The sequence below is a fragment of the Hyla sarda genome, chromosome 4 (assembly GCF_029499605.1).
Source record: "Hyla sarda isolate aHylSar1 chromosome 4, aHylSar1.hap1, whole genome shotgun sequence".
Taxonomy (NCBI): domain Eukaryota; kingdom Metazoa; phylum Chordata; class Amphibia; order Anura; family Hylidae; genus Hyla; species Hyla sarda.
Genome location: NC_079192.1, coordinates 410,986,888 through 410,992,887, shown reverse-complemented (window position 1 = coordinate 410,992,887; position 6,000 = coordinate 410,986,888).

Genomic DNA, 6,000 nt, shown 5'->3' with positions numbered 1-6,000 from the left:
ACAGGGAACATAGAGGCTAAATACTGTACGGGGAACATAGGGGCTAAATTCTGTACGGGGAACATAGGGGCTAAATACTGTATGGGGAACATAGGTGATAAATACTGTACAGGGAACATAGGGGCTAAATAATGTACGGGGACCATAGGGGCTAAATACTGTACAGGGAACATAGGGGCTAAAACTGTATAGGGAACATAGGGGCTAAATACTGTACAGGGAACATAGGGGCTAAATACTGTACAGGGAACATAGGGGCTAAATACTGTACGGGGAACATAGGGGCTAAATACTATACGGGGAACATAGGTGATAAATACTGTACGGGGAACATAGGGGCTAAATACTGTACGGGGAACATATGGGCTAAATACTGTACGGGGAACATAGGTGATAAATACTGTACGGGGAACATAGGGGCTAAATACTGTACGGGGAACATAGGGGCTAAATACTGTACGAGTAACATAGGGGCTAAATACTGTACAGGGAACATAGGTGATAAATACTGTACAGGGAACATAGGGGCTAAATATTGTACGGGGAACATAGGGGCTAAATACTGTACGGGGAACATAGGGGCTAAATACTGTACAGGGAACATAGGTGATAAATACTGTACAGGGAACATAGGGGCTAAATACTGTACAGGGAACATAGGGGCTAAATACTGTACGGGGAACATAAGGGCTAAATACTGAACGGGGACCATAGGGCCTAAATACTGTACAGGGAACATAGGGTGTGAATACTGTACAGGGAACATAGGGGCTAAATACTGTACGGGGAACATAGGGGCTAAATACTGTACGGGGAACATAGGTGATAAATACTGTACGGGGAACATAGGGGCTGAATACTGTACAGGGAACATAGGGGCTAAATACTGTACAGGGAACATAGGGGCTAAATACTGTACGGGGAACATAGGGGCTAAATACTGTACGGGGACCATAGGGGCTAAATACTGTACGGGGAACATAGGGGCTAGATACTGTACGGGGAACATAGGTGCTAAATACTGTACGGGGACCATAGGGGCTAAATACTGTACAGGGAACATAAGGGCTAAATACTGTAGGGGGAACATAGGGGCTAAATACTGTACGGGGACCATAGGGGCTAAATACTGTACGGGGAACATAGGGGCTAAATACTGTACGGGGAACATAGGGGCTAAATACTGTACGGGGACCATAGGGGCTAAATACTGTACGGGGAACATAGGGGCTAGATACTGTACAGGGAACATAGGTGATAAATATTGTACGGGGAACATAGGGGCTAAATACTGTACAGGGAACATAGGGGCTAAATACTGTACGGGGAACATAGGGGCTAAATACTGTACGGGGACCATAGGGGCTAAATACTGTACGGGGAACATAGGGGCTAAATACTGTACGGGGAACATAGGTGCTAAATACTGTACGGGGAACATAGGGGCTAAATACTGAACAGGGAACATAGGTGATAAATACTGTACGGGGAACATAGGGGCTAAATACTGTACGGGGAACATAGGGGCTAGATACTGTACGGGGAACATAGGTGCTAAATACTGTACGGGGACCATAGGGGCTAAATACTGTACAGGGAACATAAGGGCTAAATACTGTACGGGGAACATAGGGGCTAAATACTGTACGGGGACCATAGGGGCTAAATACTGTACGGGGAACATAGGGGCTAAATACTGTACGGGGAACATAGGGGCTAAATACTGTACGGGGACCATAGGGGCTAAATACTGTACGGGGAACATAGGGGCTAGATACTGTACAGGGAACATAGGTGATAAATATTGTACGGGGAACATAGGGGCTAAATACTGTACAGGGAACATAGGGGCTAAATACTGTACGGGGAACATAGGGGCTAAATACTGTACGGGGACCATAGGGGCTAAATACTGTACGGGGAACATAGGGGCTAAATACTGTACGGGGAACATAGGGGCTAAATACTGTACGGGGAACATAGGGGCTAAATACTGTACGGGGACCATAGGGGCTAAATACTGTACGGGGAACATAGGGGCTAAATACTGTACGGGGAACATAGGTGCTAAATACTGTACGGGGAACATAGGGGCTAAATACTGAACAGGGAACATAGGTGATAAATACTGTACGGGGAACATAGGGGCTAAATACTGTACGGGGAACATAGGGGCTAAATACCGTACGGGGAACATAGGGGCTAAATACTGTACAGGGAACATAGGTGATAAATACTGTACGGGGAACATAGGGGCTAAATACTGTACGGGGAACATAGGTGCTAAATACTGTACGGGGAACATAGGTGCTAAATACTGAACTGGGAACATAAGGGCTAAATACTGTACGGGAACATAGGGGCTAAATACTGTACAGGGAACATAGGTGCTAAATACTGTACGGGGAACATAGGGGCTAAATACTGTACGGGGACATAGGGGCTAAATACTGTACGGGGAACATAGGGGCTAAATACTGTACAGGAAACATAGGTGCTAAATACTGTACGGGGAACATAGGGGCTAAATACTGAACTGGGAACATAGGGGCTAAATACTGTACGGGGAACATAGGGGCTAAATACTGTACAGGGAACATAGGTGCTAAATACTGAACTGGGAACATAGGGGCTAAATACTGTACGGGGAACATAGGGGCTAAATACTGTACGGGGACCATAGGGGCTAAATACTGTACGGGGAACATAGGGGCTAAATACTGTACGGGGAACATAGGTGCTAAATACTGTACGGGGAACATAGGGGCTAAATACTGAACAGGGAACATAGGTGATAAATACTGTACGGGGAACATAGGGGCTAAATACTGTACGGGGAACATAGGGGCTAAATACTGTACAGGGAACATAGGTGATAAATACTGTACGGGGAACATAGGGGCTAAATACTGTACGGGGAACATAGGGGCTAAATACCGTACGGGAAACATAGGGGCTAAATACTGTACAGGGAACATAGGTGATAAATACTGTACGGGGAACATAGGGGCTAAATACTGAACAGGGAACATAGGTGATAAATACTGTACGGGGAACATAGGGGCTAAATACTGTACGGGGAATATAGGGGCTAAATACTGTACGGGGAACATAGGGGCTAAATACTGTACGGGGAACCTAGGTGCTAAATACTGTACGGGGAACATAGGTGCTAAATACTGAACTGGGAACATAAGGGCTAAATACTGTACGGGAACATAGGGGCTAAATACTGTACAGGGAACATAGGTGCTAAATACTGTACGGGGAACATAGGGGCTAAATACTGTGCGGGGAACATAGGGGCTAAATACTGTACGGGGAACATAGGGGCTAAATACTGTACAGGAAACATAGGTGCTAAATACTGTACGGGGAACATAGGGGCTAAATACTGAACTGGGAACATAGGGGCTAAATACTGTACGGGAAACATAGGGGCTAAATACTGTACGGGAAACATAGGGGCTAAATACTGTACAGGTAACATAGGGGCTAAATACTGTACAGGGAACATAGGGGCTAAATACTGTACAGGTAACATAGGGGCTAAATACTGTACAAGGAACATAGGGGGCTAAATACTGTACAGGGAACATAGTGGCTAAATACTGTATGGGGAACATAGGGGCTAAATACTATACGGGGAACATATGGGCTAAATACTGTATGGGGAACATAGGTGATAAATACTATACGGGGAACATATGGGCTAAATACTGTACGGGGAACATAGGAGATAAATACTGTACGGGGAACATAGGGGCTAAATACTGTACGGGGAACATAGGGGATAAATACTGTACGGGGAACATAGGGGCTAAATACTGTACGGGGAACATAGGGGCTAAATACTGTATGTGGAACATTGGGGCTAAATACTGTACGGGGAACATAGGGGCTAAATACCGTACGGGGAACATAGGGTCTGAATACTGTACAGGGAACATAGGGGCTTAATACTGTACGGGGAACATAGGGGCTAAATACTGTACGGGGACCATAGGTGATAAATACTGTACGGGGAACATAGGGGCTAAATACTGTACAGGGAACATAGAGGATAAATACTGTACGGGGAACATAGGGGCTAAATACTATACGGGGAACATAGGGGCTAAATTCTGTACGGGGAACATAGGGGCTAAATACTGTATGGGGAACATAGGTGATAAATACTGTACAGGGAACATAGGGGCTAAATAATGTACGGGGACCATAGGGGCTAAATACTATACGGGGAACATAGGGGCTAAATACTGTACAGGGAACATAGGGGCTAAAACTGTATAGGGAACATAGGGGCTAAATACTGTACAGGGGACATAGGGGCTAAATACTGTACAGGGAACATAGGGGCTAAATACTGTACGGGGAACATAGGGGCTAAATACTATACGGGGAACATAGGTGATAAATACTGTACGGGGAACATAGGGGCTAAATACTGTACGGGGAACATATGGGCTAAATACTGTACGGGGAACATAGGTGATAAATACTGTACGGGGAACATAGGGGCTAAATACTGTACGGGGAACATAGGGGCTAAATACTGTACGAGTAACATAGGGGCTAAATACTGTACAGGGAACATAGGTGATAAATACTGTACAGGGAACATAGGGGCTAAATATTGTACGGGGAACATAGGGGCTAAATACTGTACGGGGAACATAGGGGCTAAATACTGTACAGGGAACATAGGGGCTAAATACTGTACAGGGAACATAGGTGATAAATACTGTACAGGGAACATAGGGGCTAAATACTGTACAGGGAACATAGGGGCTAAATACTGTACGGGGAACATAGGGGCTAAATACTAGGGGTGTGAATCGCCAAGAATTTGGCGATTCGATTCGAATCGCGATACCAGTGTGGCGATTCGATATATCGCGATATATCGCGATACCGTCTAGGTGACGATACATCGCGATATATCGCCCACCTGGGAGCATTCATAGATCCCAATAGACGCCGCTGTCAGCTTCGACAGCGGCGATCTAGTACTCCGGTGCTGCAAAATAAAATAAAACACACTTTATCTTACCTGCCAACGAGCCCCCGGAGCTCCGGTACAGGTGTTGGGTCCCCGGGCTGTATTCTTCTTACTTCCTGTTAGTCCGGCACGTCACATGGAGCTTCAGCCTATCACCAGCCGCAGCGATGTCCCGCCTCCGCTGGTGATAGGCTGAAGCTCCATGTGACGTGCCGGACTAACAGGAAGTAAGAAGAATACAGCCCGGGGACCGAACACCTGTACCGGACTGTACCGGAGCTCCGCGGGCTCGTTGGCAGGTAAGAAAAGTGCGTTTTATTAAAAATTCCACATCCCTAAAAGAATCGATTCAAAAATATTTTGAATCGATTCTGTATCGGCAAATGAAAAATCGCGATTATCGCGAGAATCGATTTTTTCTTACATCCCTACTAAATACTGTACGGGGAACATAAGGGCTAAATACTGAACGGGGACCATAGGGCCTAAATACTGTACAGGGAACATAGGGTGTGAATACTGTACAGGGAACATAGGGGCTAAATACTGTACGGGGAACATAGGGGCTAAATACTGTACGGGGAACATAGGGGCTAAATACTGTACGGGGACCATAGGGGCTAAATACTGTACGGGGAACATAGGGGCTAAATACTGTACGGGGAACATAGGGGCTAAATACTGTACGGGGAACATAGGGGCTGAATACTGTACAGGGGACATAGGGGCTAAATACTGTACAGGGAACATAGGGGCTAAATACTGTACGGGGAACATAGGGGCTAAATACTGTACGGGGACCATAGGGGCTAAATACTGTACAGGGAACATAGGGGCTAAATACTGTACAGGGAACATAGGGGCTAAATACTGTACGGGGAACATAGGAGATAAATACTGTACGGGGAACATAGGGGCTAGATACTGTACGGGGAACATAGGTGCTAAATACTGTACGGGGACCATAGGGGCTATATACTGTACAGGGAACATAAGGG